The sequence below is a fragment of the Glycine soja genome, chromosome 11 (genome assembly GCF_004193775.1).
Source record: "Glycine soja cultivar W05 chromosome 11, ASM419377v2, whole genome shotgun sequence".
Taxonomy (NCBI): Eukaryota; Viridiplantae; Streptophyta; class Magnoliopsida; order Fabales; family Fabaceae; genus Glycine; species Glycine soja.
Window position 1 is genome coordinate 34,954,617 of NC_041012.1, and position 26,179 is coordinate 34,980,795.

Below are 26,179 nucleotides of genomic sequence, written 5' to 3' on the forward strand. Positions count from 1 at the left end.
GTGCCCACGGCAGTCAGGGAATGCTGGGACCGGAAAAAGGAAAAGAAAGTAGTGGTTTTTAGTTCATATTGGAAATCCATCTTCAAGTGGCCAATAATTCTTGCAAAAATGATTTTCTTCCGCCTCTTCATTAGCAGTGAAGAGATAGAAAAAAAATTAATAGATTTAGAGAAAAAAATGGTAAATAATTTTATATTATCATCTAATTATAAATTATTATATATATGAAAAATTTATTAATTTTTATAATAATTATTTTTAAAATAATATAATCTCAATAAATATAGACTATTTTATTTTTTTCTATATAAAAAAGTATTATTAAAAAATAGTGTATAAGATATAGTCTCACCCATAAAAAAGTCTTATAAGGTCGTCATACCAAAAGGAAAACCTTAAAATACAATATTTTTATTATGCACAATCCAAATATATCATACCAAAACGTGCCAAATATGATAACGAACATACCGCATCCTTTTCTCCTTCCTTAAAATAGAGTTAAATTATTATTACCTTCTTTTTTTTGTAAAAGAGGGAAAAGGCATAATTGTGAAAATATTATTAGGAAAAGTCATTGAATATCCAAACTATGCATAAACGGATTAATTGTATTCTAAGTTTGATTTGTCATCGAACAAGATGAAATATAGGTGATGAATATCTTCCTCGAAGGAAAAGCATAACATATAAGAAATGCTCTATACATGAGACACCACTTTTCTTTTGTAAAAGCTAACTCGAGTTGAAAAACTATCCAAAATAAACTGTATTCAGGCAAAAAAAAAATTCCAAAATAAACTGTCAAAATAGAAAAGAAAAGAAAAATGTAAAATAAGTATAAATCATAGGGTATAAAGAAAATCGAACTGTAATTTATGCACTTCTATTTAAAGTTTAATTAGATCAACGAGTCTCGTGTGGGCCTGGATTTATTATAACTCATTACACCTATATAAATGAGTTAAATTGCAAGTTCGTGAAAAAAAGTAAAAAGAAATATTGTAAAATGGGTACGAAAAAACAGACCAAAAAAACTAGTATTCTTTAGTTTGATTACATTACCTTTTTTTTCAAAATATAATAAAGATTACTTCAATGCTGTAAAAGTGCTTTAAACAAAAAAAAAACTATAAATATCAATTAGGGTAAGTATTTGTTTATAGAAGAGAAAAGGCAGCAGTCTAGTGAGTCACAAATAAACGTTTATATACAGAATATAATATAGAATATAATTGAGTTTGATGTCTATATAATATTGTCATCTTATCATAAATTTTTATTTAAATTATTTTAAGATAATTATTTTAAAAGTTAACAAATTTATTATATATAATAAATTATAATTGGGTGATTGTGAAAAAATATTTACATTATTATTTTAAATTTTTTCTCATTAAATTTTAGTGAACTATAATCGTTGTGTCAGATTTTGAGGGGTTGAAAAAAAAAAACTAATACTTAGTTATAATTAAAAATAGTTTTCATTTAATATGGAATTTTATAGAATCCACTGCATATCAATTGCATGCATTCAAGCATCAAAAGTTCAAAACACAGCAAAGGTTTTGGCCGCTTTACCAACTCTGTACAATATATAATAAATCATTATGATGGAATGAGAGTGACCACTCCCATCCTCAGACAAACCTGCAACTTCACGGCGGACGAGGGGGGCGATCGAAAATTTATTAAATAGTAGTATAGTGGTGTGTGACTTTCTTCCATAACTCCAGAGATTTTAACAATAGCTAGCTGTTTTTTGTTTTTTGACTGAATGATAGCTGTTTAGAAGAAAAGAAAACAAGACTTTCTTCTTTTTCTTCTTCTTTTTAGGAATGATACTGGATTTATTAATTATGCTTACTCTAATGGCTTTTTTAAGTATACAAGGGAAACATAAATTATATCTATATATTATAAATTTGTACAACAAAAAAAAGAGAGAAAAAATGAAAAAAAAATAGTATTGTAAGAAGTGTTGTAGAAATGTATTGTATGAGTAATATATTAATTAAAATAATTCCAATTGTGTGTTTCATAGACACTTCTTGAGTCTTATAACTAGATAGATGGCACAAATTAGCAATTCGTTTGCTCAAAAACAAAAACAAAAAAACAAAAAAAATATGCATGGCAATCACTTTTCTGAATTCTGAGTATATTCTGTATGGATTATGGTATGCATCGCCCACACATTGGTATTTCTTTCAGCGCATTTTATATTTAATGTACTATCAAGAAAATGTTGCTGTCATTTTGGGTGGTAAAAAGTTAGCTTGGGATGTCTTTCATTTTCTCCGAACGACTTTTTCTAGCAGCTTTTGTTTCCATGGGCAAAACAAATCAATCAAAAAGCATCGAAACAGTTACATCAAATATGACAGTTGAAACCCTAAGAGCCACTAAAACTGCTCCATATACATCATGCTTTTAGCTTGTATTGCTTTTTTGTTTTTAGTTTTTTCTCATTTTAATTTTTTTCACTGGGGAAAAATCAATGAACCGTGTGATTTATACTTGAGACCTAGCTAAAACCGTCTTCTGCAGTTGAATGTTTTATATTGGTAAATGACATGGATTTAAATTTCCGGACCTGGGATGATCAAACTGATTAGAACTTAAGATGTTTGAAGGTAATTACATTGGTAAAATAATTCTTTTAATTCGGACCAAATTATTGTAAAAGATAAACAAGATATATATATATATATATATATATATATATATATATATATATATATATAAAAGAAAAAGTCTTGGGAGATATAAAGGTACTCAAGAAAATGAGAAAGTCACAACATTATTAGGTTCTCCTTTGCCGATTTAGCCATTTTAATAGCACTGTTCCATTGCCTATTTAGCTGCAGTCCCTTTCCATGTCTGGCGTAATAAATTCTACATAACTCGCTTTGCTTCATCACCCTCCTTTTGGTATTATTGATAGATGCTATGCTAGCTAACATATCTTTTTCATTTTTTTAATGACTTTTTCCCATTGACTGTTGGATCGTCTCATGTTAACATGGATCGAAGTTTTCATATATACTTGTTGAATCTTACCATGAGATCTGTCAGCAAAAGCACCCATATTTCTTTCACATTTAATTTGCAATTTGATCTATAGTTGAAACTTGAAACAATATATATAATCCTAATTCATATAACACGGTAAAACTTTCTTTCCAGAAGAACTCATAATTTTTCTCATGTAATATAAGCATAACCAATATAAAACCCTTTAAGGGTTAATTAATCAAAGTGTTGTCTGCACTGCATATTTTTCTTTTGGTATTTAGCTTCTGATAATGTTGTAATCATAATCTTCAGTCTTTTGACACATTCTAGGAGTTAATAAATTTCGATCTTTGCGTAGTTTATGATAGCTTTCTTTTCTAAAATCTCTCCCTGGTAAAAATTAAGTCAGGGCTATTATTGGCTTCAAAATCAAATCCAAAAGTACAAATAGGAATGCCCATTCTCGTTATTGGTTGGGATCTTTGTGAAGATTGTCTCATTTAGAGCTTTGAGTTGGGGAAATTTTTACTTTGTAATTAAAAATGGAGATAATATATCTCCGAAAATAAATTTAGGAATGAAGACGTGAATCATGCTCCTTGTATCATGGGTGTTCATATATGTATGAGTACCTATAATATAATAGAATAAGGGAAAGAAAGTATTCCTTCCATCCTAAATTAGTAATAAAAAATTTCGTATTGACTAATGTTTTCAATTTTTAATAAGATATTAAAATATTTATTTTAATTTTGTTTTCTAATAAATATTATTATCTTGAAAGACTTAATAATATATTTATTAAAATTTTAAAAAAAGAATAAAAATATCTTAATAAAATTATCACCTAATAAATATTATTTTCTTGAAATACTTGATTTTTTTAATCCGTGTAAAAAATTTTAAACATCAATTAATTTAGGATATGAAAATTACACCAAATATGTTTATTTAAAGACTATGTCCGGTCCTTGACTTGGATCTTGCCAATAATTTCACTAGAAGATTTATATTATTACAAGTATATTCTTTTGCTACAAGTTTTTTTAGGCTGATAAACAAGTTTTTTTCTTTCTAATTTGCATTCTCGGGCATATAAGGTAAATACATGATTATGCATATATTCTTAGCAAAACCTTTGTGGACTCTCAACAATATTTTTATTTAAAAAAAGCTTAATTTAAAGGTAAACTCATAAAACTATTGTCCTTTTGGACAAATGTACAATATTAATGCCTATGCACTCAATCAAAAAATGTATATAGGAATTACAGAGAATAGTAATGTGAACTAAAAGATGTTTGTTTAGAGTGTTATCCAACCATTCTCTAACTTCTCTTAAGCTTTTATGGGAGACGAGATCATGTGTGTAGAGGTTTCTTTCCTATATTCTGAAAATATTACCGCTAGTACATTAAATGTGATAAATGCTTTTAAAACCAAAAAAATATACTGCAATTGATAGTAACAAATAATTTTTAAAATTCATCACTGAAATTTGAGTGACACTAGTGTTAATAACATAAATTATCATTAGTAAGAAAAATTTTGTCACTAATGCATTGATTTTTTGTAGTAAGAAATGATAAAGTCTTACGTTTATCTCCCTTTTTATTTTACAGTATTCCACGTAGATTTTTCTTCCATTTTGACACAGCATGCTACTTTTATTGAAGCGTTGTCTTGTTGCTTTGTGTTTGTCCCTATTTTCTTGGTTTTTTGCTGTACAAGAGTTGGTAGACTTATAAACTAGATATTTAATTTATTTTTAAATATTATTTATCTTATATTTTATTTGTTCTATATCATTAAATTGAGAACTCAACTATCTTGTTCTGAACAATCTTAGGTTATCTGCATAATAAAATTGTTTCATAGATTTTTTTTTACTTCATTGGTGTTTTGGACTTCATATATATATATGGTTTAGGGTCAAGATGTCGAACGCTCAATGTTGTTTTTCTAATTAGTGTATTGATCCTAAAGTTTGCCTTTATATTTATCCTTTTTAATATACCCGTGACAATCTTGTATTCGTGTAAGAGTACCCCTTTACTTTGTATATCAATAAATTTTTGCTTAAAAATGGATATTATTTACATTTTGTTATTTTTTACAGGACATTTTGTTATTATTAACGTATGATTAATTTAACTAATTAAAATTCTATCGTTTATAATAGTCCAACTTTATTAATAAATTTCATAAAAAATACCCGTAATTTCTTTAAAAAAAGAAGGTAAAACTAAAGTTCAATTTTCTTTGGATTGTGATTAAAATTTAGCTGATATGGATCATAGAAAATCTATTATTCTTTCAAATTTCTTGCATAAAAATCATAAAAATTTATAAGAATATTTTAACTACTCCATATAGCGGTATTAAAAATGTCATTAATCACGTACTACTACGGCCATCTAGGAGGTGTAAGGTCATTTTATGTTGGAAGAGCCCATTTCAATTCAATGCATTATGGCAAGATCCACATCAATACCTTAATGATGCATACCAAAATTATTTGTAAATGTCCACATCAGATTAAGAGCCTATGGTGTGATATGCTGGCACGAGTCAATTTTAATTGGTATATATATAGTTAATTTCTTTTTTAAATTTCCAACATTCACTTTTTTTTTTTAATTTCATGAATCCATTTTTTAAAATATACAAACTTATTGATATTATTAAGTATCTCTCGAAATAGAATATAGATAATATTTAACCTTCTACAAGGATTCTATAATTTATCATAGTTTTTGGACTAAATACACTTTTTGCTGCACAAATTTTAAATGTAATTAATTCAACAGGGTAGTGGATGGTTTTGATCTCAAACCGTCAATGTCTACTCCATTCGACAAGTTGCCCAGAATTTCATGAAGGTCTAAAAAAATGTAGATATGCGAAAGCAAGCTATTAACATGAGTACTCACATTAATTAATATATATTAATATTATTGTTGTTTCTGTTTTCTTCATAACAATATTGACAATTAATTTTTCTTTCAGTTTTTTAGGTTATGATTGGAATTGACTGTCATTCAATTGGTACTACGAAAATCTCTTCCAAAAATCAAGAGGCTAGAAATTGGCTCTCTATTGAATCCATAAGAGGGACAACTTGTGAGAAAGTACAGCGTTAACTTATCAGCTATGATAAAGTTTTTTTTTTTTTCCTGTTACTAATTAATTGATAAAAGAGGATGACACTTCCAATCTTAAATATAATTTAAATATAATCACGCCACAATACAATGTAAGTATGTAATGGAGGATTAATGTCTAATGTGCATATATAATTTGCGTTTTAAAAAATAAATTAAAACCTGGATAAATTAACTTTTTTTAAGATTTATTTTTGAAACGGAAGCTCGATAATTAACGGTGGACAAGAGTAATTTACTTTAAGCAGAAAAAAGGTTGGATCTCTCTCTATCACGGGAACACAATTTCAGAGTACCAAATTACCGATGGATGCAAGACTACTAGCTCAGCCTGCTTTCTGTAGGCAGAAAGATCACTGATAACTAGCAGCCAACCTATGTAGCATGCGTGATGGAGCCTCCATCGATCTCTGTGATTTGGTAGGAAGGTGGTAAAGTATACAAGGTACAATAGATATGTAATATTGGACCATATACATAATATAAGATGTATAATTTTGTCACAAGTGTGTTTATATGTATCAAGTGAGAGAAATAAATCTCAATAGTATAATTTAAATAAATAGTTAACATTAAAATAACTTTCATCTATTACATATTATATTATATGTGTTGTAATATATTTTTTTATTAACAAATATTAGTTATTAATTATTAATTATTAGTATTTTGTTAGAAGAAAGAGGAATTGAACTCATGTTTTCTTTCATTTCTTTTTTATACCGTGAAATTAATTTTATAACTCCTATAATATAATATCATACTTGGATCGAAGGTAGACTTAATTGGATAATGGATCACTGATGGATGAGTGGCAAGTGGAAGGGAAAAATACCGAAGAATTGAAGCATTTGGGGGGGGCAATCTGGGTTTTAATTTGCATGATTGATTGATACAAGCTAGGGTGGGGTGGGGTGACCAAATTGAGTAACATGCATTTTCTCGTATGAAAAATAGCAGCAGCATTGCTTGAAAAGAAAGAGAAATTAAAGAGTACGTCGGGAGAGGTTGGAAAATGTGAAGGTGTTGTACAACTTTAACAATTTGTGTGTGCGTTTGTACACATGTATAAAAACACGAGGCTGAAAGGCCATGGCAGCAGTAAATGGGTTCTAGACTTATAGGTGATCTCCAGAGGAGCGTGTTGTGAGTAGCCTGTTAAAAAAATTGGTTTGAACTAAATTAAATTAAATTGTAACTAAACTTAAGCTGAATTATTTTATGAAAAAATGAGTGTATTATTATATAAAATTAATTTGATTCATTGAATTATTAATCGAATTATTTTTATAAAATTAGTTCGATTAATTAAATTAATTTTTATTTAAATATTTTTTTATTTGAAAAAAATAATTCAAAAACTGATTTAAAACTAATTCCACTCCTAAAATTAATTAAAAATTAGTTCAGTTTAAAATTAATTTAATTTTAAATCAATTTCTAAATCAAATTTACTATCTGAATATGAATTTTTTGGCGAGTTAGATTTTACACACCCCTACTTTAGGGTACCAGAAACGCATTTAATAGGGCCTGCAGGGCTGTCTCTGCCTATTTTATTTTGGCCGTGGGTGAGACTTGCTGTGCTTCACATTCTTCTCCAATTCTTATGGCCGTGTATGGAATAGGACTTAATTAAAAATGTGATAAATTAACACCATTTTGCACAATTATACACTCCTGTAGCTAGAGAAGAGAGTAAGATAGAAAATAAAGATAAATAAAGTGATTAATGGATGATAAAAATTAATGCAAGTTGATATAGTTAAGAATATTATTGTAGGAACTTTCACCATCTTATGATTGTTTTTTTATGTGTGAATTTAAATTTTTCTTAATATTTCTTTTTTCTTTGATTGATGAACAACTATTTTTTGAAAAATTCACTATTACTTAAGGATTAATTGAGTAGTTACAATCAAATAAAACTATTTTTTATTTAGTTATATGCAATAATTTTCTAGTTCGGTACGGTCCCTACAGCAGTCTATATGTTATAGTCTTAATTATTTGACACTCTGTTCTACCGCTTTCATTTCAAAAAATAGAATTATAAAAGAAATACAACGTGAGTGTGAAAATTGAGATATAAGAAAATTAAGATTGTAAAAATGTTTTTTTTTCTTCCCAATGATGGAAAATAATATAGGCAAGTTATATTCTCTCTCTCATCTTAATTTCTAAAGGAATAATTGTTTGAGGGACCTCCCCCTGTCTTTGTATGTTTGTGCGTATTTTCCGATAATGGTATCGTTTTTAAAATAAAAATAAGTAAGATATATTTATTTTAAATTTTAATGAATTAAAATTATGAGGTATATTTTAAATTTCACCACATACATATATATAAATTAATATTAAAATATATAAAATTACTTGTGTTTTTCTTCTCTCTTTGTTATATATATAAAAGAGATCAAATTATATCAATATAATTTTAATAATTATTATACTATTCAATAACTTTTAATTGAATAATATTTTTTTAAAATTTAACCGTTAAATCAATAAAAATCACAATTTATACCAAACAATAAAAATAAAAATAATTATCAAATGTAATTTTATCCTTCCTTTTATATATATCAAATGAATGCATTAGAGAAAGGGAAACTACTAGTTTAATTTTTTCTTTTTATGAGGTTTAGGAAAGAGTAGCTGTTGTTATCCAACAGCAAGGCGTACTTGTAGCAAACATCTAGACCACTCTTGAATTTCCCCACCTTTCTAGAGAATGATACATAGCTGCTAATTAATAACCTAAAATAAAATGTGAGGGATGAATATGAGGTTCTTATTCATTTTTCAGAAACTTTTTTTTCTCTATAATTCCCCGCCCCCTAAAAGTTGTACTTTTGATTGTGTTTGAATGCATTGTGAGCTTGAGTTGGACAGTTCCTCAGATTTTTCCTTAGTACTTCAAAAAGTGGTTCCTTTAACTACCTGAAATAGGGATTATAACTAATAAAATTCTAAAAGTGGGAAGGATGTTTGATCTGTCTAAATCAATTAAGTTGATCAAGCTTGTAATCTGGCTTCTTTTAAGTCATCAACATGATTAGACAGATTATAGCCGCATTATTGGTGCGTGCTAGTGTGCTATATAACTAGAGAGTTCTCATTGTCCACTTCTTTTGACTTTTTTCGTACCCATCCACTATAGTTAGCACTAATTTTATATTCTCCTAGGTTTGAAACTTAACTTTAAATCATGAAGTCAGCCATCCACTGTTTGATTTTTTTTATACTAAAAACATTTTTTGAGTCAAATAAAATTATTATAAGTAACAATTTTTTTAATTAAATTAAAATAATTTTGTCAAATAATTCATATGTTTGATTTGATTATTATAATTAATGTCCTTGTTCCAACAAAGATTATGACAAAGCACTTTAAAAAGCCAGGTTATACTCAAATCCAAAGCATGACCAAAATAGTTGCCAACTAGAGACTAAATGTAGGAACAGGAATTAACGAATTGGATTCGGTTCTTTCATCAGTTTCTTCCCCCTTTCACGTGCATATGTATCGAGAACACCCCCCTCCCCTCTCCCTTGCCCATTGGGCAAATTTAAAGAAGGCAAGCTCTTGCCCATGAATTATATATCTAGCAGTTTGTACCGACGGGATGAAAATTACCTTTTTTTGGTTAACAAGTAATTAATATTTAATAACATACCTTTCACGTATATACCCGGGGTTTAGAAGATGGCCGGGCCCTGTTCAAATTCCTTAGGCTAGCTGAAATTGTATTTTCTCAAGAAGAATGACATAAAAAAAAGTAGAAAAAAATGTGTGTAGGAATAATGTAACTTTTTTAATTTAAAAAGAACATAAACTAATGTGGTTGAAATTTAAAATATAATACTTTTTTCCCTATTTTGTTTCAAATTCAGTTGGTTAGCCGTAATTGTATTTTTGTAAACTTAAAGCGACATATAATATAAACTAAACTAGTTACACAAAAACCCTAAGACTTCTAGGTTAGGAAACTTCGAATGTTTTTTTTCCCGCGTTTTTAGGATAATTTTAAAATTGTGATGACTGAACTTTCCATCCAAATTTGGAAATGGGAAAAACATTAAGAGACCTTTTAGCCGAAAAGGTTTGGATATAAAAAAACAGTAGTAGCCTTTATTTTATTTGGCGAAAGTATAGTAACATATGTTTTCACACTCTTTGTTATTAAATAAATTGCATGTGGTAGGTCTCACTAAATAGAGTGATCATTCAAGTCATTAATTAGACACATATAAAAACATCTGATAAAATGTGCATTACAGAGAAATACAAAAAAAATAATGCGTTGTTAAAGCTTCTCTAATTTGAATAACTTCCATCTACGTACCTAATTAAAGTGGATTCGACTATCCTCTATTCATGTCTCTTTACCATTCACCATCAAAGTGTGTCCCCTAGCTAGTTACTACATAGGTTTCTTGTATATCGTAAAAGTACCCGAAATAAAGTACCAGTATGGCAAACAAAGCTAGGAACATTATGATATTTCTTGCTTTGGAATCTCTATGAACACTAGGATAAATTATACCGCATGAGGAATCCAAGCTAAAAGGAATAGCATTCCTGAAATAATTATGACCTTTCAAAAAGTGGTTTCTTTTACAAACGCTTGAAGATTGGACTAGGTTCGAGCTGGCTCTTGCATGATGCATTTGGAATTACTTCAACAGCACGATGAGCAGGAATGATTCATCCAAACTTGTACAAGATCGACCTTAACAAATCACAAACATATGTACGTAGATATTGTCCATAAAAAACAAAGACAAAAAACCATAGTGTTTTCAGAAAAACCACACGTCACGGATTCTTCTTTTTCACCACGGAATTAAACATGCAAAGGGAAACAAATGTCAAACCAATCCATCCTTCTCAGTCTCATAATATATATGATCTGTGTAACGCGTTCTCTAATCGCGGGCGTCGTTTCCCCTTGCATGCTCTCGGACATATATAATGCATGTTCATCTAGTAGCTACCTAGTATTGTGTGTCAATAGTGCATGCAATTTGAAACCGTGTCATGTAAAGAAAAAAACCCGTGTCTGTGCAGTGTGAACACTGAATAGTATAGAGTACAGGGAGAGACAAGGGCGAGTATGGAGAGTTTTGTCTGTGAAAGATGCTGCGATCGATAGTTGATGATTTGATGTATCTTGCCTGCAGGGTACAACTATAGATGGGTTCAATAAGTTCATGTCTCCGAGGGAACATACTTCAGTTTGAGAATGACATGTTTTAATACACAGTAGGTTTTAAAAATGGTCCACAACTGAAATTTGGATCACAACATTAATATTTTTTAATTCTTTACGATTATAAGTGGAACCGCATCAGCTGTCGTATTTATTTATAATTTGTTATAATATCAACAAATATAACAAAATCGCAATGTTACCACGACCATTAAAACCTTTACAGATTGACCTGAGCCAACCATAACTTGAGCATCCTTACTTTGTCAAACGACCCTGCTAGCTCATAGACACTCCTGCACCGCATGATTTATGCCAAGATGCTGGTGCTTTAAAACATATATAGATTCATAGTCTCCATGAATTAACATAGAAGCATGTTTAGAATAATTGTTTACATTAATGTACGATGATTGGCTTATTAAAACTGCTCACATATCAATTTACAATATAATTTGACTTGTACTATTATGTATTTCAATAAAAATAAAAGGTGCATAATTCTTTAAAATGATGATTGAGTAGTTTTAATTAATTTCAAAATACAAATGTCAGAATCATCTTTTCAAAAAGTAATTTAAAATTTAAAAAGTTATAAAATTCCAACGCATTCACTTAAGTTAAAATAATATATAAAAATAAACAATCCATAAATAGACAATTAAAGGAACTAACTATAAAAATTCATTGCATGCTAGCCAACCTACGCACTTGACTATAAACTTTTAAGAGTACTTATAAGTTATTAATATCAAGTGTCTAATGAATTTGGATGATTGAAAACATGTAAAATAACCTTTTGCTTAAGAAATAAAATTTAATGATTATATACTAATGTGAAATAATTTTATATACTACTCTATAATTAAGGTTGTTAAACTCGTGATTCTATGTAAATTCGTGAAGGTCTCGTAAACTTGATTCGTAGAATTAACTCATAAACTCGTAAGGATTTATTCTATTAAAAATATATTAATATTCCTATATATAAAATCATAATTAAATATTTCAATATTAAAATAAATCAAAATAACAAACTTTAATAATAATGCAATAAACTAACATAGTCCACACCCAATCAAACATAAATTCATACAATATAAAATATAAATTCTTAATTTTTTTTTTAAAAACATAAAAATAGTTCAAATGTTCATCAATCTAAAGTTTGATCACTTAAACTTCCCCCAACTAAGCCAATATTATTTCTACTACCACTTTCACCAAGAGGTTGCTCAACTTGAACATTATCTTCATAAAAAAATATCATATTCCTCTTTTGTTATCCACTCATCATCATATTCCATATCTTCAAATGGAAGATCGAGCAACAAATTTTCTTATTTGTCTACTTTTCAGTTTCAAATTGTACATCACATAAACTGAATCATTCATCTTCTTTTGATACAAGTGGTAACTCCTCTTTGTATGAATCTATAAATAACATAGAAAACTGAAGTTCATAACTTCAAGTATGATTCGATTCTACCGAGTTTGGTCCGATTCTACCGAGTTTATTTTGATTCTATCAAGTTTACTTCGATTCTACCAAGTTTACTACCGATTCTACTCAATTTGTGATTCTACTCACGATTTAACTCGTAGAGATATTCTAGAATCATAAACTCATATGATTTTACGAGTTAAATCGCGATTTTGATAATTATGTTATATTTGTCTGTGCATAACTTAGTCTATTTTCCAAAAAATAAAATGTTAAAATACTTTGACAGATATATTAAACGTGGAGCCTCCTTCAAATTTTAGGAAAACAAAAGGAAATAAAATGGATTAGAAGATACGATTAGATCAAAATAATTTTTATGTTTACTTGTATTTTAGTCTCTCAACTAATGTTATTGTGTAATTTTGGTCGCTTTGCAATTAATTATCTCAATCGGGTCCCTTAACATTTTTCATATTTGCAATTAAGTCTTTTGTTCATCTTAATTTCATCTAATATTTAAACCATTAATAATTAATTTGTTTAGAATGAAACATATTACATTTGTATTCATTGTTGTTATAAAAATAATAATTTAACTACAAGAATCATTGAATATACAATATAGTCAAAACACCTTTTTATGTCATTGTGATTCAAATATTCTGTATTTTTTAAATGTATATTGTAATTTTTGTTTTATAAACAGCCGATAATTATATTTACTAACTATATATCATGTTACGCTTAGTTCACCACATCTGCTAATTTTGTTAAATATTAGATGTAAAGACTTGATTGTAATGGGAGAAAACTTGAAATACAAATTTGTGTTACTTAAGAGACTGACAAAATATAATTTCTAATAATAATAAATTTCATTTTCTTAATTTTTAATTTTATAAACAAATTAATAAAATTAAGTTTTGACAATGCATGCACCAGAGAGACTTTGATATTGAATCATTTATGTGCATCTTTAAAATCATTTGGAATAACAAGTGTTTGTTTGTTAAGATGTATATATTATTTGGGCTTAATTTAAGACAAACATTTGTACAAGTGTGTGGAAAAACTTATCATAATAGTTTATGATATATCCAAAAATCTTTTTTAACTTGTTTTAATAAGCTCTTAAAAACACCTAGTAAAAATAACTTATAACTATTATACATAAGTGCTTATATGATAAGCATTTAGGGTCTGTTTGTTTAATAAAATATATAGTTTTATTTTTTAATGTGTTTGTTTAATTTTTTTTTTTTAAAAAAAGTAATTTATGTTTTTTTAATAATTAAATTTTATCTGTTTCTCAAAAAAATCACTTTATGGTATTTAACCTACTATTATAGATTTATAAAGTGGGACAACAGTCGTAAAGTTTTATTACAAATTTTTAGTCCAAATTATTTACAAGCTATATTGCTAAGTAATTATATTTATGAAAATTGTAATAAAGTCCTTTATTCCATTCCAGTTTTCCAACATGATCACAGAGAAAGGCGTGGAGAAAGGATTTGTGCTTATATAAAATTCTTTTAATTTATTCGTTTCTATAATTTTTAAGACTTCTAAAATGATGAGGCACGAACTTATACAGCAAGCTCTTGTGAGAATTGTCGGCAACTTGTTGTAAGAGCTCCTTTTAATTTTCGAGCGTCCATTATCTTTTGATTTTTCTGTTGCAAAAGCAAAACCATTGTCTTTTAATTAATCGAACCTTCAACCTCGGCTTTACATCCTAACCTAGAGTCATTTTCCTTATTCAACTTTGAAGAGTTTTGTTGCCACCGAGGGGCATCACCTTCTAACGTGCTTCTGTTCTTATCGAATGTTTGGTAACACGTCCATTACCCTTCGACGTGGATCTAATTTGTCTTTGTGTCATATTCTTGACTTTGACGTGAATTTAGTGAATTGCAAACACGTACTTGCTTAATGTCCTGATGGAACTTCGGAGAGATTGGGGAAAGATATGATACATATAAGGATGTCAATTATCAGGGTTAATTTTTTTATTAAGATCAATAATAAGTAGAAATACAAGAAGTACATGAAACTTAAACGTCAAGTTTAAATTTGTGTGTGACTGTACTATATTTTAGTAAATAATAGACAAATTGCTGGAAAAAATTATTATACGTGCAAATTTCTCACGTCCACATGAAAAGAAGCTAACAACAAAATTCTATCTTCGATTTTGTTTAGTGATATATATAAAAAATATACATGACAAATGTATTGGTTGTACAAGTAATAAAGTGAAAGTAAAGTATCATTCTCACGTAAATTATGGTTTAATAACACTATGTAATAGTCCTTCAAAAAAATAACTATATAAATAGTTAATTACACATTTGATCAAGTAATAATAAACAAATTATTGATTTTTCATTTATCAAATTAGTTTACAAAATTATTAACATCGTTTAATTTAATTCTTAAAATGATAAAAATATCATTTTATTTCCTAAAATCATCAAACATCAATCATTTTGGTCTTTATATTGATTACTTCAGAAACAAACGTAACTTCCATTTTACAATATCAAGGATCAAAATTAATGTCGTTTTATAAATTTAGGAATTAAAATGAGATTTTTATAATTTTTAAAAGTAAATTAACTGACGCTCATTATTTTAATAGTAACTAATTTGTTTTAAGGCATGGGACAACACATGGGACTATGGGAGTTCAATTATTCGGCAGACGTGTTGGTGTTCGCCTGGTCCATTTGTGGAGATATAGAAATAATTAAAGACCATAGTTTCTTTGAACCCAATAGCTACCATAGTTCTCTCTTCGTCATTTTTTTATTTGTTATACACTCGATCATTTGATCCATAAGCCTCTCAACATTTACACCTGATTCTCTATTAGATTTGACTTTATCACGCCCTAGAAGATGAGGTAATTTTTCATTAAAAAAAAGGAGGCAATTTTTTAACTTAATGTTATAAATAAATATAAATTTGTATGCAACTTATATGAAGAAAAAAAGCGGTATTGTACCTAAAAGATAAATTTGGGTGAATATTTGAGTCTTGGGTTAAAAATTACAAAACCAAAAAAAAAAAAATCATCGTTGATAACTTATTCGTCGGATTCTGGATCTAATCTCATTATCCTACCAACTTAGATTGATAAAGTGGCTGGGTGGTATTCTCCAAAGCTGAAAATTGAATTTACAAAGGTTGTTATATTTGAATGATGTGTTGATTGTGATCATCAATTGCAAGTTCCCTTCTGAATTTTCTTTCAAAAATTCAGCGGCTATATCTGTTGTTAACCCATTGTTGTTTGCAAGTGGCATTTCCAATCTGATTGTTGTGGTTCTTTTTGTTGGTTAAATATTAGCCCTTAAACTTTCCCCCTACATGAATTTTTTCTTTTGTGCACTTGCCTTTAGCAGTTTTCATGTCCAAAATACATACTTGCATGCATGTATGAGGTTATTTAGGGATGTTTTTTTGGTCCCCAACTATTTTCCATGCTATACGGTGTATGTCAAATGCTCAAGGTAGTTATCGGGTTCGTAATTCTCTTCGTTACATGATACGGATACGGGTTAACGGTACACGATCTTAGAAAGAATTGGTACGTAGGGAATATACATAGGGAATATACATAGTCCGTACGTTTTAGTGAAGGATCATGTGGTTTCAAATAAACAAAAAAAAAAAAAGCCATAAATAATAATCATTAGCCTTGAATATTGGTATTGCTCATGACCCTTGGCTTGTTTTATGCTCTTCTAGACTTCCAGTGGCCAAAGAAAGGGTAGTAAAAGTAAAGACGGCTGCAATGAAACCAAAGAATCAAAGAATGGTTCATTCTTTCACTCAAAGTCTCAAACCTCAAGTTGATTTTGATTACCCTACAACTTCAAAGTTCTTTTATTTGTGCTGTTCGTTAAAAAAAAAAAACATTTTGTTAAATTCTCGACAACATCAAAATTGCAATTTTGAGTGAGACTATGCACACTCGTGCTCAAACTTAACATTCTGTATGGTGATAGATAAAAGCTGAAATGAGACTGCACCAAGACACCAATTAGGTGACCCAGACAGAAAGTTAATGGAATTCTCTGTATTTAACAAATTTTGAGATGAGATAAAATGTGTTGTAGCTTTCTTCAAAGCCCTTTAAGCTGAACAACCAGCCCCATCAAGGAGCTCCACTTCTCAAATGCACTGACCGAAGACACAAAGGCAAGTTTGGAGGACTCAACGTCTTTCCCAGCAACTGCCAGAAAATAAAAATCAGGAACAAGAGTTAGCACAAAGGATCTTGTAGCCACCATTTTGAGTATACCCTGACTCTTAATTACATTAGCAAATTACTTGCACGGTTTTATGTAGAAAAAAAAATGCAACCAAGGCTTTTGGAAATAGTCTATCAACAAGATTGCATCTAGTTTGTTTTTCTTTTGCGGGTGATTTCCAAAAATATTAACATAACAACCCTGAGGTGGACAAGGTATATATGGAACAGGATCATATTTTCTGTGTTGTATGGAACTTGATACCTGATGAAATCAATGAAGCTAGTGAGGAATTGAATGTGTCCACCGCAGTCTTTTCTTCAGCACTGGCACTCAAATGTTAAAAGGTTACCCAGAAACTGTAAGACATCCAATTAAGAAGCTGGAAAGAGATATTTGAATAAATAAATAGTAATTTTATTCAAAAAATAATGTACCATCGAGAAAGTTCACACTTTTAAATGGAGTTTAAAGAGTATGTTCCAATGTTCATAGTATGTAAGGCACAAAGGCTGTATTTGAAGTTTGTCCACCGCATAGGCTTTTAATCTTAATCACTTGAGAATGATTGATGTTATCATGGCCAGACAGACTTAACTACGAGTTCTTATGGGATTTGGTACACTAGTACCGATATGATCTCACCTAATTAATAACTGACACATTTTGTAATGGAAGATTTCATGGCAAAGGAAAAGTGTTCAGAATGAATGCAATTATTTAAGAAACTAGACTAACCTTATTCAAAGATATATTAGCATTTTGCACCCAATCAGTATCAGTGCCACTCCCAAACACAGAAGCAGCTGTAGATAGATCACTGTTTTCAATTGCTTTACCAACTTTACTTAGTTTATACACCAAATCCTGAAGATACCCTGCAAATATTTTTGAATGCTTAGTCTCTGGGTCACCAAGGAAATTGTGTTGGCTGAATTTAAGAATTTAGTGAAGAAGGCAGACTGAAAATTTTCTTTTATTCTACCCCTAAAAGAAACTGGTGTTTTTGGTATCATGAAGGAAACTTGAGTAAACGAGTACTTTAACAAAGGAATAGAAGTTCATCATGAAAGAGAAGCTCGAGTTCTATTACTGTATTCCCTATGCTGGGAACATATATACAAGCTACAAATGTGCCTTAAAGATGCAGAGAGCAGGCATCTTTCTTTTAAAAAGCAAAGTTATAATTTTTAATGGTTAAAAATAAGGATTTAATCAAAATACATTGATAGTATAAAGGTTTTTTACACTCTCATTCCATAATAGGTTGCCATGTAATACAAAAATGTTAGACTTAGGTAATAGTAATTGCTTTAAAAGTTACATATAATTTTAATTGATTGATAGTGTAAAATTTTATAGTATATCAAAATTAAACTCTCAAAATTATAACTTTGTGGGCCGAGATGTGAAAAAATGACAGGGACTGTATCAAACATAGTAGCATGGAATTATTGTTCATTTGAGACCCTTGAGAAATGGGCTACAATAATCTCAAAGGAGAACTAAAATACAGCAGCACATCTAGCCTCTGCATATGTTCAAATTTATTAATCCAATTGAAAATTTATTTGCATTTTCCCGGGAGCACAAGCGATTCAGTTAATTTTTGTGAAAGAAACGGGTAATTAAATACAATATTAATTTAATTTTAATACAAGGTCAATGCAAAAACGCTCTACAGCAATGAGATGTTATCACATCATAGTAAGTTTTGACATCTCGTATAATTGTTAACATAAATAAGTACTTTCATTCACTCATTAGATGAGATATCATTGCAAATCTAAATGATAATATAAAAATGTTTACATTATTAAAATTAAATTCAATACAACATTTGACATCTCGTACGATATAACAAGAAGCCAATCGTGCACTTTTGAGTTTCGATTGATTGGTGTTCATTCGACACCCTCAAGAATTGGGCACAACTACTTTACTGCTATCCTCTGCAAACTCTAAACCAATAAATGTAACTTGCATTTATTTGCATTCTAGAGTGAACAAAATCAATCAATTTAAGGAAAGGAACATGAAAATGAATTTCATATTTCGGGAAACACACTATAGGACAAATCAATCAATTTAGGCAAAGATGTGAGAGTACATCCACATTCATTCGATAATGTAATCTAGGGAAAGCAAAATGTCATTTTTGCAGGACCAGACCTGTTTCTTTGGTGGATGATTTGATCACACCTTGTCTCTCAAGTCTCTTTTTTCTATCCCTCTTTACTTTTTCCAACCGCTCCTCGTCATCATCTGCTTCAAGTATTGCAGCATTAGCATCCTCACCAGCCAATGAAACCAAAAATGCGGTGAGAAAACTGATGGATAAGCCTCTTTTGGTCAAAATTGGAGTGTGTGTTGCTAGCCGATTAACTGCTTGGCAAAGAGTTAATTGCCTTTCACACTGAACTTGATGGTGTGGTAAACATATGTTTGCGTTGCTAATGACAAAGAGGATGACGATGGAAGACAGAAGGGCTATGCAGTTGGTGATAGTTACATAGAAGTATTTTTAATATTTGTAAGAAAAATTTGGGGATTTATTTTTTCATTCATAACATACAATAATGTATTCTATCAACTCTTGATGAATGAAACGCTAAAAACAATTTTTTTTTCTATCTTGGAGGTCTAAAAACTAGACTTTTTTGTCTGACACACTTTGCACCATGCAAATGTTTCTATTTATATTTATAATTGAGATATGGATTTTGGTCTTTTTCAAAAAAGATAAATTTTATTTAAATAATTTCATATTTTTTATTTTTATAAAAATATAAAAATTATCTCACATAAGAGGGCGAGCCCTGGTGTAGCGGTAAAGTTGTGCCTTGGTGACCTGTTGGTCATGGGTTCGAATCCAGAAACAGCGAAGAGTCTCTGGGCAATGGGGTATGAAGTTTTTTATAAAAATTATCTCACATCTTTTTATCCAAAAAAACTTTATATAAAACAAAGATAATTTTCAAATGATCATATAGCTAATTACTATAATAGCTAATCACATGATATGATTCATACATAGTAATAGAATCTTATTCTTATTCAATGGACATACACATTTATCCTCAATCATTTGGAGAAAATATATTGAATATATTGTCATTTTTTCTTTTCTTTTTTTTTTTCCTCTATACTCTTTTTTCTTTTCCTTATTTTCCTGTATTTTGGGCCTAAAAATACAGAAGACATGGCAATTTGGAACCTGTTGAGGATAAGGTTGTTGGAATCTGTAATCCGATCCTGTCAATTTTTAGATCCTGAAGGGTATTGTGGTCATTGAACAGTACCTGTATAAACCACTACCATTTATGATGGCATAGTCTCTTCCAAAGTCCAATTGAGTGAAAAAGAAAGTGTGCAAATTGACTAAGAAAGTTGGCTAGTATGTATCCTTGTCCCATCCAACAAAAATTTTCTCCCATCAATTATTAATTTATTACCTTAACCATATGTGTGATCATTCACATCTCGGCCCTCAAAACAAAACCATTGTAAAAAGGATTTAACTTAAAGCTTCATTAAAATCAAGTATAACCAATAACGAACCGTACAAGAAATCAATGCAAGCTCAGCTGGGACATGTTCTAGAAAAAAAAATCCTTTATCTATGCTTGTCCTTCTCAAGCATCCATATTGTAGTTAGTAATTTCCATAGAAGATGCTGGTTCATGGTAATTTGGTTCTTCAATTTTTTTTTATACGGACATTCATGCCCTCAAGATAAAGAAAGCATTACCATAAAAAGTGTGCTTCCCTGATTGTTACCAATTTTGAAATCAACAGTATTGGGAGAATACGTAAAAAGCATATTCTCGTACGTGGGCTGAGAACAGTCGTTGAGCTAAAAGCTACTTTCTTTGCAATTTTGAGTTATTAAACCAAACAATGGACTCCAAAGCCAGCTCTAAAGGAACTCATTGTTGATGAGATCTTGATCATACTACTTTTTTCACAGTCTTTTGACACTGTCCTTACTGATTAAGTGAAAGGGGAAGCAAGCATAACAGTTAGTGTAGCACGCTGTTAAAGCTCTTTTCTATATAGTTCATTTTAGAACTTCTCTTTTATATTGATCATTGGTTGCATTACAATGTTTTAAAGTGAACCCACCTTCTTAAATGGTCTCAATTTTTCCTTAATCCTTAATTCTATTGGCCATTCGTAATTATAGTATATATATTTATCTGCTTTAGCTTTGTGGTCTGCAATGGTCTTTGTAGCTTTAATCCAAATTGCTAAAATATACTATCTTTCATTCCCGCAATCAAATTGTTTCAATAAATTGTATAGAGAAAAGATGTACGTACAGTTAGGATCACACATTGGATAGAAATTTAAGGCTTTTAAGTCTTAACTTTCCCTAAAAGCTAAAATATAGCTATAGAACAAACTTACATATCAAAGAATTGTTTGTGTTCAGTGAGAAGTATTCTGCTGGCTACTTCTATTTTAAGTTATCGCCGTTTTGCTTTCTCCCTAGTGTGTAAGCCTAAAGGCAATTGGAAAAAGAACCACTTTCACTGAATTCTTAGTATTAAATTCTGTTTCATATGTAGTATAGGAAAAATCCCTATAACATAATTATGCAGATGTAATCAACAAGTATTGCGTATTCAGTGACACCAAAAAGAATGTAGTATTAATTTTGCCATCCTTTTTTTCTTCTTCTCTATTTTAATTAGTTGCACCATTAATATCTTCATCTTTACCGTCAAATTGGGCCGTGAACACTACTAAGTTTTCCTACCCTATGATCTCATAATCGAAAAGGAGCTTAGAAAAATGCCATAGGGCTTTTAGCTACTGACAATTTGATGGTTCTTTAGGGTCATTATTTTATGTTCTAAAAAGTTTGATGAATGCGAATCAGCTCAACTTATTATTTCATGAAAAACGAGCACTCATTAAGACAAGCAGAAAATTTCCACCCTCAAACAATAAAGTCAACCGCGTATATGGCTAGCCTACGTGTCTTTCTCTAAAGTTGGCTTGCTGGCTAAGTTCTTGACGATTTACTAAACAATGCCAAAATTTATCTTATACTAAGGAAGTATTTAGATAAACTTACTTAATTAGTAGTTATTTATTTGATTAGAGTTTAATAATGAAAGATTTATATCATAAGTACTTAATTTAAAAAATTAATTTTAATAGCGCTGCTTACTAGTTATGTATTTACGATCATATAGTATGAATACATTAAATACATTATATTAAATATTTTAAATTCTTTATAAACGTAATTATTGATTTTTTTGTTTATATTTTCAATATTCTAAATACTTTTTCAATAATTTGTTTTATTTTTAACTTCTCATTATTTGTGTATGAACACATAATAGGAAAATTGAATTGTAATACACAAAATAATGAAAATAACTCGAAACCATCCTAAAATGAATTTATACGAGATTGATAGCTCCCTTTTTTTTAGGTGTAAATGTTGGATTTTTTTAAAACGGTAGATCCTAAATTAAGATCTTAGACCATTTTTTTAGATCACACTGTATCACGTTGGATTGAATATTTCTTAAAAATTTTCTTATTTTTCCTTTAGTGATAGATCTCTTCTTTAGATTTTAGATAACTTTTTGTAGGTTTCATATGAACCTCACTTTTAAATATTTTATTTAAATATTCATTAAATTAAATATTTTTTCTCCCTTTCCTTTCACATTGCCTTTTTTTTTCTCCTCCCTCTCTCCTCATATGTTGCTTCTTTATTTCTTTCTTCTTTTTTTTTCTTCCTCTGTCGTGACCTCCTTTCCCTCCGTCCTGATCCCCCTCTACCAATATGTCTATTTTTTGTTGTTTTTTTGTCTATATTTTGCTTTCTCATTCTTTATCTCCTTTTATCCGATTGTTTGGTCTCTATTCTCCTCCCATGTTTTGTTGTTTTGCTGTTAGGAAGAGAGTAAAAAACAATTTTTTTAACAATTTACGATCTTAAGGATTCTTGTATAAGAACTCATTCTTTATGCGCACTGGAGATTTATTCAACTCTTTTATTGAAAGATCTAGTGAAGATCATATCTTAAGCTCAAGATCTGACACTAAAATTACTCTTAATGCACTCAAAAAGTAAAAAACACATCATTTGCTATGATTTGGTCCATTTGATTAGGGACCTCCTTAATCCAGTAGTTATTAACATGGGTAAAAGCAAGAGCTACCAAACAATGAAAAACTTTATTTCCTTTCATAAACTTAACTAAATATCTTTAAATTATTTAACCCAAGTACTTACATTATAATAGATGAGCCTAATTAAAATATACTAAATTGAAGGTTTCTTAAAAAAATGTCTTCGAAATCAAATTATGCATATAAAAATAAATGAGGTTAATGGCTATGTAGTGTTAGTCAAACAAAAATTATACTATCAACCAATCAAATAATACTTTTTAGTATAATTTTAAAAATAATCATTATAAAAATCAATAAAGTATGATGAATTGTTTATTAATAGTGTAAAATATTACATAAACTATTTTCTCAAAATAAAGTTATCCATTTCTTGTAGTTAAAGTTACTCACATCCGATTCAAAGTTACATTCCCGCTTAAGTTATTGCTCAAGTGATGACAGTATCTTACTTTTTTTCTTTGACAAATTATTAAATGATGATATTTTCTGCGCAACAAAAAGGAAAAGGAGTATATTGGATTGAAATTTTAAAAGATTTTTTTTTTCACAAGAAAAACTCTTATGGATTACGAATGTAGCAGAAGAAGAAAAAAAATGTTCACTAGGGGATAAATTTTTTGTTCTCGAGAATCATAGGTTGAAATATTTAGTTTGCAACTTTGGTATCAATTTTTAAAAAATAACATTCTTAGATAATAATATTTTTCAAAAATACTTTTTAATCAGTTTCACATAAAAAATTTCTCACGAGAAAAATGAGAACCTTATTTTTGCAAGTATTTTTTCTTGTACCATAATAACAATATAAACTTATTCTTTATAAAATTATTGAATGTGATAAAAAAAATGTATAACTATTTGATTAATAGGAAATTTATTTTAAACTTTTAATAGTCTATCAAGCATATTTTATTTATTCTTAAAAAATATAATTCTTAAAATTCATAATATGCAGAAATCATGATTCCCAAACATTAAAAAAAAAACTTATTTCCTATGCAACGTTTCCTTAAGATTTTGTGATTACTAATTTTAATTATTAAGGCAATCTCTTCACTCATAAAAATAAAGTTAGCTACATAATTTGATTCAGACAAATAATCACAATAATTAGAGTATCAAAGAAGTACTTCTATCATAAAATGAATGTGGTTATCTACGTGTGATTGTTGGGAGTTGGGACGTCTCATCCTCGAAATAATAAGAATAATAATATACAATACAAATAGCGCTCATTTATATTTTTACGCAACAAACTTTTTATTTTTCAATATCATAAGAACCTTCAGTTTTTGAACATTGCCGGGGAAGAGATTCATTAAATTGGTTGGTCACGTGATATTTCTGTGTTAATTTTGGTGAGGTCACGTGATTTTGTCTCTGACAGAGAGAACGGAGTTTACCCACAGACTCCGGAGCGAGTGAGTTAGCGCTGAGACACTAGCTGACGCCATAACGCGTATGTATCATTGTCACACAATTTTTAGTTTAGTCCACCCTATATACCCAACATTCACCGCCATTCCTCCTGTGCACAACACGCGCTTCTTCTTTTTTCTTTTTTTTTTTTTTAAATTCAATTGCATAATCACTTTTATGTTTCACTCTGGAACATTAACTAGACTAGCAATTACGTACCATCCAACATCAAGATTGGATATGCACTTGTTGTAAATGAACTGGTTAATGAATACATAAATCCACCGATGTTAAGGATGCATTTGGCTAGGGGTAATGGAAAACACAGAAAAATAATTATCAAAAGACACAGAAAAAGTACAAGTTAAAAAATTTGTAAGTTTTAACAAAACTTGTACCAAGGATTAGTGATTACTTGAAAATTCAAACCCTAAGATTACTGTTGAGGAATTCACAAAAAAGTCGAAGGATTATTGAAGCGCTATCAACTTATTTTGTAATGGCATTACTTCACGATTCTATATGTGAGGTTGGTCATATTAGTATGGAGAGTCATCATATGGGAGTTTAGCGTATCCTATCTATGAATCTTCAACTTCTTGACTAGTGTCAATTGTTACTACAAGTAATACGGTGTGAGCTGCAATCAAAAGATCAACTGTGTCATCAACATTAACCTCCATAGTAAGTCAAAAGAGTTTATTATTAGACATGTCCACCACACCGATTACATCTCTTCAGTGATTCATAAACTCGTGCATCTTTTAATTTTTAAGATTGTGTTTCTTTTTTTTTTAATTCATTTCCTATGGGACGGGGGTTTGCATTCTTCCTCATTTTTCTATGAAATTTGTGAATGATTTTTGGGTGGTTAAAAACCACCATTTGTTTAATTACATATTTTAAAATGATAATTGTTAACAACATTGGTTTTAAATCGATGAAATCAAAAAATTGATTTTTTTTTTCAACTCAAAGGATCAAAATGAGAGTTTTAGAAATATGAAGGATCAAATTATGAATTACTAAAATAAGATTATTATTTTTTCATTTGATACTATATGTCTCACGATGTCGTTTAAAAATTTAGTTTTGATATGATTTGACATTTGTTGAGACTAACTTTTATCTTTTTTTTTTACAAGATAAAATATTAGAAATTTCCTACTTTGACTTTGAATGTATATTTTTTGTGATTGTTTCTTTAGTTGTATAAACCTCAATTACATTAACAATGTGTTCATATTCTGAAAGATTATTGATGATCATGATATCATTGGAAACTTTTAGCATTTTGCCAATCTATCATTTGAAGAATCTATTCATCATGTGTCCATAGGTTACCTCAATATTTTTCATTTTGAACACCGTGACCTTGTAACAATAATTAGTCTTTTATGTCAAAAGGTATTTTTTTCTTCATTGCCCGGGTGCATTTGAATTTTGTTGTAATTGAGATAAATATCCATGAAAGATAATAATTGATATTTA

The 26,179-nt window shown here is 29.2% G+C and overlaps 1 long non-coding RNA gene across 1 annotated transcript; it reads right to left on the minus strand.

Moving 5' to 3' along the window:
- Nucleotides 1-16,645: 16,645 nt before the first annotated feature.
- On the minus strand, nt 16,646-18,167 carry LOC114373958. The gene is made up of 3 exons (XR_003658497.1): nt 17,846-18,167; nt 17,372-17,433; nt 16,646-17,088 (listed from the first exon to the last, which is right to left on the minus strand). It is a non-coding gene; the product is annotated as an uncharacterized LOC114373958 (long non-coding RNA).
- Nucleotides 18,168-26,179: the final 8,012 nt, after the last annotated feature.